Source organism: Euprymna scolopes, chromosome 41 (genome assembly GCF_053919585.1).
Source record: "Euprymna scolopes isolate OS-2025 chromosome 41, ASM5391958v1, whole genome shotgun sequence".
NCBI lineage: Eukaryota > Metazoa > Mollusca > Cephalopoda > Sepiida > Sepiolidae > Euprymna > Euprymna scolopes.
In genome coordinates, this window is record NC_136522.1 from 24,953,001 (window position 1) to 24,966,839 (window position 13,839).

Sequence of the window (13,839 nt, forward strand, 5' to 3'; positions counted from 1 at the left end):
TAATGAGTTATATCGAAGGCCTTTCACAAGGTCTGGCATGAATGTCTCAAGAAAATTAATCTTTACAGTATTGCTGAACGAATATTTTAATATAATCAGATCCTATTCAGTTAAAAGATCCAAGTCGTCCTCGGACATTTAAACGAAACCATATTCATGCGGGTGCGTCCTGGGAGGTTGGTCTTTGTACCTTTATTATTCCTGATTTTCATAATTTACTGCTTCAATCGTGTCTGAGATTGGTATATTTGCTGATAATAGTACGATCTATTTTCGACATGATAGAAAATACGAACACACACACACACACACATTCACGGCACTAGTTGGATTCTTAGAGAATTCAGCCTGGCCGTCTTCAGTTGCTATTGTTCCTTATTCATCCCTTTTCTATGAATCATAATGATTCTATTATTGCCATTCATGTTTCCGACATCTTTCTAGTTAGTATGTAGCATTCTTCCTGGAAATACTTACTTACGGGCGGGACCACGGGAAAGTAACCAACATCTCTAAATGAAAACGTTTCTATGGAACGAACTGGATTCGAACTTGCTACACCCAGATTGCTAGTCCGTATTGTTAATTGAGTCAGCTATCCAATTACATTTATTTCGGCTGTCATTTCGGCCTTTTCTTAGATACGCCATTTTGAATTGAGTTGTCGTTAGCGCACCGTACTTGTCTGTATAAATGCAGACGATTCTTTCTCATTTCATTTGAGATCGGCGTAACATCGTAACGTAATGGCGAATATTAACATTTCGCCCGACGCAACATCATTGTTTCCATGTCCGACAGTTTTCTTTCTGCTTCCTATATATATATATATATATATATATATATATATATATATATATATATATATATATATATATATATAGTCCGTCAATCTTGACGATGACTAATTGGGGCCTCAGTGCTTTATCCCTCAGTGTTGACGTAGTCTCACTCCATCGCCACAGGACTTTCCACCTTGGCTCCAAACTTGCTTGCGCAGTTTAGGTGCAGTATCTGTTGCGTATCAGATAGACCTCTGAACCTCCAATGCTCATGTCCAGTGGAGCAAACCCGAGACGACTGACAGCAGAGTAGGCCGTAGCTTCTGGCCAAAAGTAATCTCAGTGAGGTAAACCGTCGCCCTATCGTGTCCGCTACTACGCCTTTTATTTCTGGATGAGGTGCCATAGCCTTTTAAGGAAAACTGCAAGGCAGCAGTAGGATTTGAAGTCAGGGTTCCCATCTCTTAGCCTTTTGCTGTGATAAGGCGCACAAGGCAATGGTGTTTGATTTTGAGGTTGGCTCCCCTAGTCTTCGCCCAACCAAGTGCACCCACAAGACAGTGGGGTAGGGGTTGGTAGTGTGCAAGGGCATGTCCACACATCGGTGGGTCATAACACACTACCTCTGGGATCCTCTACTTCTCTAAGATCTCCTACAAGTTTAGCCTGGGGCCGCAAGGCCACCAGTTACTGTGTGTTGCCAACGTGGAGGCATTTTAGAAGTCTTGATGATGGAGAGGTTATGTACTGGCAGGGAAGACTTATGCATAGCTGCTCCCTTTTCACTACGAGGTTCGCCAGCGGTGTTAGCTGGAAGCGAGAAGGCATACAAGCATGAACTTAACACTAACTTATACCTAACACACTAGATGCATCACATCCCCCTGCTGGATAAAGTATCCAAACGCACACACACTATATATATATATAGTTGTTTCTTTGTTTACAAACAGGCGGTTTGAGCACTGTAAAAGTGGTGGCGGCTGTCCATTTAAATAGACATTCCGACGAGTTATTTACGGGCGTCGCTACTGTGGTCGAGTGGGAGAACTGCCGACTGTCAACAGCTTTTCGGCCACCCTCCGATTCCAATCTCTCCCATTCTTTTTTCAACATTTTCGGTATTGTTCTTAATGCTCTTACAATGATTAGTGTTATTTTAACTTTCTTTATCTTCTATATCCTTTTCAACTCTCTGGCCAGTTCCGTGCATTTTCTCTGCTTCTCTGTCTGTTCAATATTATTATTATTATTATTATTATTATTATTATTATTATTATTATTATTAGAACAAGTGAGGATGGCAAGGTAGAGGTACGGTGGGACAAAATTATCATAACGACCAAGCAATTGGAACATAATCGTCCGGATTTGGTCGTCATTGACAAAGTCTCAAAAAACTGGCAGATTGTAGACTTTTCAGTACCCTGGGACAGGAATGTGAGAGAGAAGGGGAACGTGAAATGGAGCAATTATGCTCCATTGGCCTTTGAGATAAAGCGTATACACAGGGTTAAAACACAAATAATCCCGGTCGTAGTTGGTACACTAGGAGTAGTATCAAGTCGTCTGGGAGGACTATTGATAAAACTACAAATCCCCGATGTTTTAGGTGGCCTTCAGACCTCTGCTATTATAGGTACCACCAACATCCTTAGAAACACCCTTGATCTTTGAAGCTCCTGGTTTGGAGCCGGGATTGAGGGAAATCCTCTGGAAATGAATCCCACCCCTTTCCAGGGAGACGTTGATAAACGAAATCAGAATTATTATCATTTCTTATCTTTCAATTGATTGAGTAAAAAAAGCGTTTATTTAAAAAAAACAATGACATCATAAAAGATGAATTATAACTTTAAACAACTTAATAAAAAATTTGTTTTGTGATGTCATCTATTTTCAAGTAAATCTATACATGCATTTCTTTCTTGATCACACCTCCCTGTAAGATGAGGATGGAGAATCCCTGTAGTTGAAATACGTTATTCGTTCGCCAAAGGAAAGCCCTAACTGACCTCCATCAGATGCTGAGGGAGGAAAAAATATCCTGCTAATTACCCGGATGTCTCGTAGAAATATTTGTGAGAATTCCAGTCAACCAAGGAAACGTTGTCTAAGCAATGTTAAAGGCAACAAAAAGCGTGCATGCTGGGAATGAATTTAAAGGTCAAAGAAGACTCCTTCCTGGAAGAATTCTTTCTACATGTAAGGAGAAGATCCCAATTTTTATTTACTGGTCACTATGTAAGGCAATAAAACTCAAATCGCCCCTGAGCGTTGGCGGAATTACGCTAAGCAGTCAGGGAACTTGCCACACTAAGCATGGCATACATCGTCGGCGTTCTTACCATAGGAGACTTTGGGGCTGCGTGTGACACTGCGTAAGGTAAGTTAACGGCTCCTTTCTTGACTAATATGTGAATGCGAAGGTCATGAAGAGTCAGGACTGCGCACTCATTGACTTGTTGTAACTCAGGTTGGATGCAGCTTCCATCCAGGATGCCCAATATGTTCGTGGGTTAGATAAATGGGCGCTGACTGACGATTATCATCTCTGTATACGGAAATAACTACCCTAGAGACATCTCTTCCAGCGAAGCGCCCCCTGTCTACGGTGTTAGAATGTTGTTCATATGGATATAGAAGGCATTCTGATCAAGACCGATATTGCCATGAAAAGTAGCGCGCTCTAGGTGGTCACGGTTTATACACCTAACACAACTAGAGAGGCGTTTTTTTTGTTTTTTTTTAAGTTAAAGCCGTTTCTCATAAATCCGAAACGGCTAGTTTTAAAAAGCGATTAAAATGTGATCCTTCACCTCATGATAGACAAGATCGAAGAGAATACTAATGGATTGGATGGAATTTATATGATCTAATATTATAGTTCAGTCTGGTCGACATATTTCGTTTTGATTACCGAGTGAATTAGTTGTGAAAATAGATCTATATTTCTCTTGCAAGTACATGTTTAGATTAGATGTTAGGGAGAAGTCAATTTTTAGACCATCGTTGATTAAAGTATTCGAAATAGAAACTGCTTATGGACCGTGAGGTATCGATTTAGTTTAATACTGGAAGATTACCACATCTCTGTTCATTATAAAGTACTTCAGGGAAAAGCTGGTCCCTTTTTTAGCGGTCATTATTGGAGTAGTTATTGGATATAAGGGATGGGTTGGCTTAAAAGCTGGGATACGGAACTCCGCTGTCAAGTACAGCCAATGCCCCGTCTCAGATACAATCAAGAAAGCAAGGAGCTTAGAAGAAATGCTTTCCTGTGTAGTGACAAGAGGACCCCTAACGATAGAACATTAAGGTGGAGGTTGCACACCAGACTAACGAACAATACATGGGCAAATAGAACAAAGTTAGAAATGGATTCCAGTATAATTTCAAAAAGCATTAGTTTTCCTATTCAGTATGAACTGTTCTTTTTTTCTTTTTTTTTTTTTACATGGGGGTCAACACTTATCAAGGCCCGGAAGCCACTCGGGGATAAGGATTATTGTGTGTACAGTAATCAATGGGATAGTATCGTAGTAATCGTTGGTATTGGAGATTTGATAAAGTGTCTTACTTTAGGGGGCGGTTCATCAGGAATTTGTTTATGTTAGACTTCATAAACACTTCAGAGTCTATTGCAAATATTCATGCCCATTTTGACGGAAGTGTTTATTGGTTAGGCTCCCAAAAGAGCTAATCAGGTTGATGAAAACAGGGTAAAATATGAAGGCATGAGATGATTGCAGGCCCATAATTCTACTAAACACTGAGTCAAAGATATGGCCAGTATCCTATCGAACCCGTTGCAGACTCTTATGGAGGATCTGATTATGAGCAGAATTTTACTGTAAAGGCAAGATCTCTCGATAACAAGCTGCAATTGGTTCACACAATCATAGAAGGCGTAAAAGAGAAGATCGAAGATATGCTAATCAGTTTGTATCAGTTTACATCTTTCGATATCTGTTCGAAATCTAATTCGATTCTTCAGACATCAACTTAAAATTAAGATGAGATGCGATAGAAAAAAAACTGCATTCCATTTAAGATAAAGAGCCAAGTGGGAGTACGTATTTCTTGCTTTAACATGACACATACGGTCCGGGTCTGCCGAGACTCTATTCTGGTTAAGGTAAAATACGCCATTAACTAATGGAATAAATTAATCTCGTTCTTATGATTATATTTTTTTTTATCTCCTCTAAATTTTCACTCCCTAAATTTTGTTAAACTAGGCTCCGTAATTCTGTAATCTTGTAAAGTTCCGTTTTCCTACTTTCCAACTGACTACAACGTGGTTAATTTTATTTATTGCGGGCAATTATACTCATCTTTTATTAGTTGTTTCACGACGTTTCGGTCAACTATTCCAGGTGATGCTTTTCTGACGATAGCGGTTTCAATCCTATCCAAGGCACGCCAGAGGCTTACTTGGCAAAAAAAAAAAAAAAAAAAAAAAAAAAAACGTGGTGAGACGACAACTACGGAAGGCAGTAATTGCAGTGAATGCAGTCGGGAAATTCAGAGTTCCTATCCGTCGCGGTTACCACCTGACGAAGGCCACGGGAATAGTTGGTCGAAACGTCGTGAAACAATTAATAAAACATGAGGATAATTAGCTGCAATAAATAAAAATTAATAAATAAAATTAATAAATAAAATTTAATAAATAAAATTTAATAAATAAAAATTAATAAATAAAATTAATAAATAAAAATTAATAAATAAAATTAATAAATAAAATTAATATAAAAATTAATAAATAAAATTAATAAATAAAAATTAATAAATAAAAATTAATAAATAAAATTAATAAATAATACTCATATCAATGAATTCCAATTAAATAATATATACAATATGGTTGTCTTCAAGTCCAACATGAACAAATTCTTGATGAGCCATCTCCTTAAGTAATCCAATTTACCAAATTTCTATTACTAACGATGACTACAGCATGTTCCCCTTGACCACTCTACACTCATTAATCATCATCCTCGGGTGGCCTCTGGGCCTTGATAAGTGGTGACTCCTTTGTAAAAAATAAATAAATAAATAACAGTAGAACGTTCGAATGTCGCATGTTATATTTTATAGTCTTTTTTAAGGTTCCATTCCCATTCGAGGTCGAACTGAAATTTTTTCCGTCTTTTAGTCGGAAATTACTAAGTATTGTGTTGGTGCAAAAATAATGTCGTTCTTTTGACGTATATATGATAAAAACGACATTATCTTTGCAGCAAACTAATATTTCATCATGACTGAAACGTTATAATAGGCAGAGTTTTATTTGCATTAGGGAAATGATTGTGAATTTGATAAAAGAATTAAAAATCCTATATGTGGTATTTGGGGTGTAACCATGTAGAAGAGGGTTTTGTCCAATTCTATATTCATGGTAAATCTTCATATGATGAAAGAAAAAAGGTGAAGAGAAATAACATTGAAAAAAGGGAAAGAGAAATAAGATAGAGGAATTGCTGAATGTCAATTTTAAATTTGCATGTTTGAAGAGTAGTTCTAGAATGAGGCTGACTGATTGGCTAACAACACAGGCTGGGTGTTAACATACACAATGTTTCATGATTTGTTGCAATGCGTGCAAACGACGGGCCGGTAATAAGAAATCTAACTCGTGGTTTGACAACCAATTATTTGATTCTTCCACTATGAAAAGTTATTACCTTTTTAAACGAAGGTACATGCTGAGATAGCAAATCACTTGTGTCCTGGAAAACAATGAATGCCTACCCAGATACAAGAGACTTTGTGGGCGATGTTTTATTTTCATAGATAAACAGCTTATGATTATCGAATGTTCTTGCTAGGTGGTCTAACTCAAATGACAGTGAATATATATATATATATATATATATATATATATATATATATATATATATATTGTAAGAAATTCTCTTACTCGTTTTTGCCGTTGGCAGAATGAAAGAGACACAGAAAAGCAACAAAGGCTCACCTTAAATTCGAAGAATAATATTTACAAGAAAGGTAAAAATGAGTCCATATTGCAAACTAGTGCCCTCTTTAGCTTCAGCCAAATGGCGGGTAGTTCATGCCTTGAAAAGCGAAGGTAGTTTCCTTCTTGTGGAAGATGCTGGTTGAATCGGCCGCTCGTAGAAATGGTTGAGGGTTCTCGAAATCCTTCCAAACTGGTCAATAAGAACAACACACATTGCGATCGATGTTCATAAAATAGTATGCCCCCTGCGGGCAATGATAATGAAGTAATTAATCCATAGAACATTTTAGCCTCAGGCTTGTATCCGCATTTAAGTGAGCGGAGATAACAAATGGGATAGAACCCTGCCTTAGTTCATTAGGCACGGAGCGGGATAACACGCGTCAGCTTTGCTCGGCGCTGGATGGAAATCTGTTTTAAGAAACACAATATTCCCGCCAATTCCTGAATCCTCCGCAGCAACTGAACAATGCAATATCATTGGTCGAAATAATCGCGTGATTGGAAAATCCAGCAGTTATCGCCCTTGCATTCTGAAATTTCTAACAATATATATATATATATATATATATATATATATATATATATATATATATATATATATATATATATATATATATATATATATATATATATATATAGGTATTTAATTATTATAGTAAAAACTAATTATGTATAGAGAGAGAGAGCGAGAGAGAGAAAGAGAGAGGAGCTCTTCGGTGCGACTAGACTAATACCCATCCTGAACCAGAATTCTACTTTCTTTCTCTCTCTCTCTATCTATCTATCTATCTATCTATATATATATATATATATATATATATATATATACTTATCTATCTATATCTATCTATCTGTCTATCTATTTCTCTATCTCTATCTCTCTATCTATCTATCTATCTATCTATCTACATTCGCTGACGTTATACACACACACACACACACATACATATATATATATATATATATATATATATAATATATATATGGCGATTAAGCTACACTGAATATTCGGCGTTTCATCCACTTTATGATTCGTCAGGCTTATGCGCATAAGTTAGTAATTTATAAAATATATATGGCGATTAAGCTACACTGAATATTCGGCGTTTCATCAGCTCTAGGATTCGTCAGGCCGCATAAGCCTGACGAATTCTAGATTGGATGAAACGCCGAATATTCAATGTAGCTTAATCGCCATATATATTTTATAAATTACTAACTAGCTCTACCTACGTATTGAGCACTTTTGAAGAAAATACTTAAAGTTTACGCATAAATCTATACTTTCGTATATTAATTTTATGTGAGTAAATGAAGTAGTTATATATATATGTGTGTGTGTGTGTGTGTGTGTGTGTGTGTGTGTGTGTGTGTGTGTGTGTGTGTGTGTGTAACTTTTGGTTCGTTCGGAATTAATTGTCTAAAAAACCACTGGACGGATGGCTTCCACGTTTTGGTATAATATGTTTATTATATCCATGTGTGTTTTTATATATTTCTTTTTAATTATAACATTATACTTAATTTTTCTATGATAAATAGGTATTTTTCTCTGTACCGATAGGCGATTTTTTTTATTTAGGGACAATTATTTATTACCGCTTCCTGTCACGTGACCAGTGTTTCTAATTTAGCGATTTTCCTGCTAGATCTGGAGATTTCGTTTACAATCTAGCGGGAAATTCTAGAAAATCTGGAGACATTTCGCACCCACACACCCGCAAGCGCTTGAAAATACTTTATAACATAAAATAAATTCATTCATGTAAGTAAAAAAAAAAAGTAGCATTTATTGCCTTTGGTAGCAATTATTTATTGATTATTTGTTTTGTTTTTCACCTTTTTTTCAGCTAACCATTCTTAAATCTCGCTATAAAATCGATTTTTCCAAGTACATTTTAGGTGGGGGGCATTCCAACCTTCGAAGTTTAGTTTAAAATACGAAATTTAGAAGTATTTAGTCGAAAATTGTAAAAAGCAAGAAACAACAGCAAAAAAAAAAAATTATATCAATACAGTAGAATTTAATTATCTACCAACCTAAATACTTTTAACATGCTAAAACAAAGTTTTTTTGTTCTTTTATTTTTCTAATTTCAAAATATGTTGCACCATTATTGTGATGTTTAATTTGCAGTATATTTCAATTTAACTTTTATTATAAAAAGTTTGAGTTTTTTAGTTTCCTGCAAAAAAAAAATACCCTCTCTGAAAAAAAAGGTAAAACTAGCTGATAAAATACGGGAGCTAACCGCTTCAATATAATTCCAGAAACGTATAGTGAGAAAACACGGAACATTTTATATATTGAATATACTATATTTATAATTTTTTATGGTAGAAAGTGAAAATAGGGAGGTTTTTTGGGGGGGGGGGATTAGCGATTTTTGAAAATTTCAGATGATAAAAGTTAAAAATCTAGCGATTTTCTGGAGATTTCTTTCTCCTGATCTCGCGGGTTTTTTAAATCTCAGTTGCCAACACTGCATTACTAAAAAAACACTACAGGCTTAATGTAAACAGAATGTGTTTACAATATCGGTAAATTTTCAATGGGTTTAATCACATGATTATTGATAAATTTACCACACGTGGTCGCTTTCCTATTAAATATTCATCGAAAAATGAATGCTGACGTTCAAAGTGTATAAACATTTTGACCTCTCCCTTTACTTAAAAATTCACCAAAAATCAGAAAATTAACCAATTTTAATGAAAATTGCAGTATTTATCAAATAATGATCGCAGAATATAATGAACTAATTATTTTTACTTAACTCTTAGTGAAAATGTTTTATTTTGTTTAAACAAAAAATACCTTCACTAAAGTTATGGTCTTCAGTAGTAAATAAAAAACGCAAGAATTTATTTTTGCTTTTTTTATATAAATAAAGCATCGTAATTTGTAACAATAAAACATAATTTTTACAGTAACATTACGAAAAAAAAGCCCCTAAAGTCCGTATTAATGAATTCGATATAACTCGAAGAAAAATGAATTCTCGCATACTATTCAGGAAATTAAAGATTCAATTAGATTCCTATTTCAGTCACCTGTATTATTTAGGGTGAAATGAGTTTAGGAATTTATAGCCAAACCTAAATATTTTTTTTTCTTAAAAAAATAGCATTAATACAGTAAGTTAGGTAAAATTTGCATAGAATGCTCTGCTTTACGGTTGTTGTAAAAATGGAACGGCAATTTGAATTTCGTTCCCTTTTGAATTCGGTACATTTTTACATTACGTCCAACTCATCGTTCACATTCGACACATCAACTTTTATAGCTTTTCGGGTATGCTGGCAAGGTTAGGGGTGTCTATTCCGAAAGCCGTTCTTAACATGGGTAGATTGGTATGTGTGTCAGAAATTTCGTGAAAAATAGTGAATAATTCCACCCCGTTTTTCCAAGCTTATAACTCCTCGAAAAATGTAACTCAAGCCCTAATTTTTTTCAATTAAGGGAACAAGGACCAAGGTTTCATTAAAAAAAAAAAAAAAAAAAAAAAAAACAACGTGTTTTTTTTTTTTTTAAAAAGGTTTTCAACTTCGGACTTTACAGGTAAATTTCTAAAAAACAGTACTTTTTTGTTTTAAATTTGAATATATTTTTTATTGACCTTTTCTCTTCAATTTGTGATATATAACACTTTGGTGAGTAAATTATTTACTTTTTAATAGACATTTCAAAATGGGAGGTGAATTATTCGACCTCCTGTCTTTCCAAGCTTATAACTCCTCGAAAAATGTAATTAAAGCCCTAATTTCTTTTCAATTAAAGGAGCAAGGACCAAGGTTTCATAAAAAACAAAAACAAAAGAAAAAACAAACAACGTGGTTTAAAAAAAAAACAGGTTTTAAACTTCGAACTTTACAGGTAAATTTCTAAAAAACACTACTTTTTTTGTTTTAAATTTGAATATATTACTTATTGACCTTTTCTCTTCAATTTGTGATATATAAAACTTTGGTGTGTAAATTAATTATTTACTTTTTAATACACACTTGAAAATGGGGGGGCGTGAATTAAAAAAACGTTTGTCTAAAATATTATATTCAGTTTATTGGAAAGGGTATAAAATTTCACATCGACCCTGAAAATATAATAAAAATAGAATCAATAGAAAAATTTTGATAGATTTTTAAAGTTTAAAAATTGAAAAATATTGAGTTCGTAAAATTCATTAGTTTTTTAAAAAATAAAAAAAAATATTTCTATTACTTTTAAAACAACTCTAATAGTTTATTTTGGAAGTATAATCCATAAAGAAAATAAACAACCCACTTTTAAAAGAGAAATCACGAGATGTTTATATTTTATTCGTAGTTTCGTGATAAGGGTGTCAAAAATTCTGATACATCTACTAGATTGGAGTGTTTATCCGTTGTAAACGTACCCTCCAACCTATAAATGGCGACATTTCCAATGTGAATGGTAAGCTGGACTTATGTAAAAAATAACAAAAAGATATACCAAACTGACTTTTTCGTTTAAAAATGGAATTATTTCCCTTTCGTTATTAACTTTTTTTTAATAAATATTTTGTGTTTTATATACATAAAGTACAATTGTTTTGATTATATTCGTTTGAGGGGGGCACAATTAAAAAGTTAAGAAAGATTAAAACGAAGCAAAATTTAAGTTTCCGTTCTATTTTTACAACAACCGTAAAACAGCTCATACTCAGCAAGTTTTATCGTAATTTATAAGCATTATGTTGAAACACTAAATCAACATTTTATTTATTTTTTGCATAATTAATGATGGAAGTATTTTTCTGTTTATTTTCTGAACATCTGTTAGAAAAAAATAATTTGTACATTCTCTTGAAAAAAAGAATCAAATTTTTCTCTACTTTCACATAACTATTTACAGTGTTCATCTGTTCTTTTTATAATAAAAATTCTGTTTTCAAAGAGAAACGTTTACTGAAAATTTCTTTTAAAAAAAAGTGCAAGCTTTCCTGAAAAAACAACTTTCACCTAACAATTTATGGTAAAAAATTAATCTTTTTTTTTGGTGGAAAAATAACAACTTCTATTTATTAAAAAAATTGCAAAAAATAATAAAAGTAAATAAACGAACAAAATGCAATTTTTCTTGAGGAATGTGTTCATTTTAACAAACTGAACCACAGCAACGCGTGGCCGGGTACAGCTAGTATGTATATATATATATATATATATATATATATATATATATATATATATATATATATATAATAAATTCCACAGTTGAGACGTAGTAAGTTCATTTCACAGTCGGATTTCGGCGCGGTTTGCTTGATCTGTGTTGGTTAATTGAAATTCTTGTGTGCAGGGCGTTTGCTCAGTTGGTAGAGTGCTTGCCTTGCATGCAAGAGGCTCGGGTTTCGAATCCTGAGTTCGGATGTGTCTAACTGACGAGCCCAAATGAGAGCGAAACTCGAGTCTTGGACTTCCGGTTCTTTGACTGTCATGGCTCTTGTGGGCTGCGACGTTGTTTGGCTGTGGAATTTATTATATACATTCTCTCACATTCTGAAAATCATATATATATATATATATATATATATATATATATATATTTATTTACCAGTGGTAAAAAAAACCGGACTAAAGTGCTCAATGTGTAGTCAGAGCAGTATATAGGAAATTTATTACTATGAGTCCAGAATGAGTTTACAAATTGTTTCAACTAGAGGAAAATCCTCAAAGAGAGGAAAAATCCAACTAGCATCGTCAGAATTCATAGATGGACTAAGTTATAAAGTCAAATAAAAATGGAAAGATCGTAGATAAAGGGGAGTTAGAAAAGAAGGGGGAGTGGTGGGGAGAGGACGTTGGAGTTTAAAGTAGTAGGAGTGTATTAAAAAAGAGAGGGGTTTATAATTAAATATTAATTATGTGTAAATTCTTATATACGTGTTTTTTAACAGTTTAAACTTAAAAGACGCTACTTTTGTTGATAACGGCATAAGTAACAGTTAATTTAAAGGATCACCATGGCAACAGGTTGGAAAGTTAATGTTAGTGAAGGAACGGGTTGAAAATGGGGTTTAAAGTAATATAGCCGGGCGGAGAGAGATTGAAAGATATTTATTGTTTATAAAATGGAAAGAAAAAGAAAAGGAAAAATAAGTTAATGAATTATACTTTACAGGTTTATTTTAATAGTGTGATGATATATATAATTAAATATAGTAAATAAATTAGCCGGGCAGGTAGAAATAATACGTTACAGGTTTATTTTAATAAAATAAAATAAAATAGGTGAAGGAACGGGTTGAAAATGGGGTTTAAAGTAATTTTATTTGACTTTATAACTTAGTCCATCTATGAATTCTGACGATGCTAGTTGGATTTTTCCTCTCTTTGAGGATTTTCCTCTAGTTGAAACAATTTGTAAACTCATTCTGGACTCATAGTAATAAATTTCCTATATACTGCTCTGACTACACATTGAGCACTTTAGTCCGGTTTTTTTTACCACTGGTAAATAAATACCCGCTCCTCTACAGTTGAGCACTTTACGAAAAAAACTCGGAATCTACCCCATTTAAGAATGGAAAAGATCAACTTCCGACTCTCCCTCAAAAACATTCCAACGATACCAAAAAATGAATACTTTCTTATTCTTATAAGAACAATGGAGGAACTCATTAGAAAAATGCGCTGGAAGGCCTACTTCTTCCTTAAAGAAAAAGATCCTGCTAATCCAACCAACCACTACGGATTTACCAACAAAAACACAGCTCCATACATAGAACAATTGGCCGCTTTTGAAACGGATCTAACAGATATTCCACATTTCTTTCCGTAAACAAAAAAATCCTTTCCAACTCCACATGGACAAAATAATTAAAGATATAGATAAATCTAAGCAAATATACCTCAAGGCTGATAAATCACAAAATTTCTACAAAGTCTCCAAACAAAAATACTTAAAACTTCTAAATGATAATCTCACCTCAACATACAAAAAATCAAATATTGACTTAATCAAAGACATTAATATAGAAAGTAAAATAATCACAGATACTTTAAACCTAAGCAACAGGGTAGCTAAGCTAGATACTAAAAATGCATACC

General features: G+C 33.7%; 1 protein-coding gene across 4 annotated transcripts in view; it reads left to right on the forward strand.

Annotated features, from left to right (window-relative positions):
• LOC145266436 (uncharacterized) overlaps window positions 1–13,839 on the forward strand; it is a 69,855-nt gene that overhangs the window by 22,472 nt on the left and 33,544 nt on the right. Inside the window, exons 1-2 of one of the 4 annotated variants that reach the window (XM_080122109.1) lie at window positions 2,673–3,168; window positions 10,550–10,645. The exons of 1 other annotated variant lie outside the window; for it this stretch is intronic. The gene's annotated coding sequence lies outside the window, so the exon portion shown is untranslated. Of the gene's footprint in view, window positions 1–2,672; window positions 3,169–10,549; window positions 10,646–13,839 lie in introns of those variants that run through there. 2 more of the 4 variants (XM_080122108.1, XM_080122110.1) reach the window with 2 other exon arrangements.